The following is a 789-nucleotide window of genomic DNA, read 5'->3' on the forward strand; positions in this document are numbered from 1 at the left end:
GGGGTGGGCACAGAGGGGGCATGGTACTAGGACCTCAGTGCCTGCTTGTCGAAGCACTCAGAGGATGGGGTCTGTGTGCCAAGAGGGATTTTCTCCCTCAGCCGGCAGAAAAGCACACTTAGGGTATCGGGCATCACTGTGTTTGTGCATAACAACCTTCATAAAGTCGAAGGTGATGTTTGCTTTAAAAGTAAAGCTGGAGCGGGGTGTGGTGGCACGTGATTTTCATGCCAGCACTCGGGAGGCAGAGGCAGGCGGATCTCTGAGTTCAAGGCCAGCCTGGTCTACCTAGTGAGTTCCAGGCCAGCTGGGGCTACAGGCCCTGTCTCAGACAAAAAGTAAAGCTGGACCAGGTGTCAGAGCACACACCTTTAATCCCAGCGCTAGGGACGCAGAGGCTGTGAGTTTGAGGCTAGCCTGGTCTACAGAGTAAGACCCTGTCTTTAAAAGAAAAGGAAAGCTGAGCTGGCTCAGCGGTTAAGAGCACTGGCTGCTCTAGCAGAGGGCCCAAGTTCGGCTCCCAGCCTACACGGTGGCTCACAAGTCTGGAACTCGGTCCAGGGGATCCAGCGCCCTCTTCAGGCCTCCGCGGGCACCCGGCTCGGCACGCGGTGCACTTACACACACTCAGACGCACTCACAAAACACTGCTTCTGCCCCAGCTCCTGTGCCCGCTCCAAGTGAGGACAGGTGTCGCCCCCGGGGTGGGAAAGCGCACAGACGCGGCTCGGGAGACCCCTGACTTCCAGCCCCGGGCTCCGAGCCTCAGGAGCCCCGCCCGTCAAGGCG

The sequence above is a fragment of the Nannospalax galili genome, unplaced genomic scaffold, assembly GCF_000622305.1.
Source record: "Nannospalax galili isolate Female #2095 unplaced genomic scaffold, S.galili_v1.0 scaffold1723, whole genome shotgun sequence".
NCBI classification, from domain to species: domain Eukaryota; kingdom Metazoa; phylum Chordata; class Mammalia; order Rodentia; family Spalacidae; genus Nannospalax; species Nannospalax galili.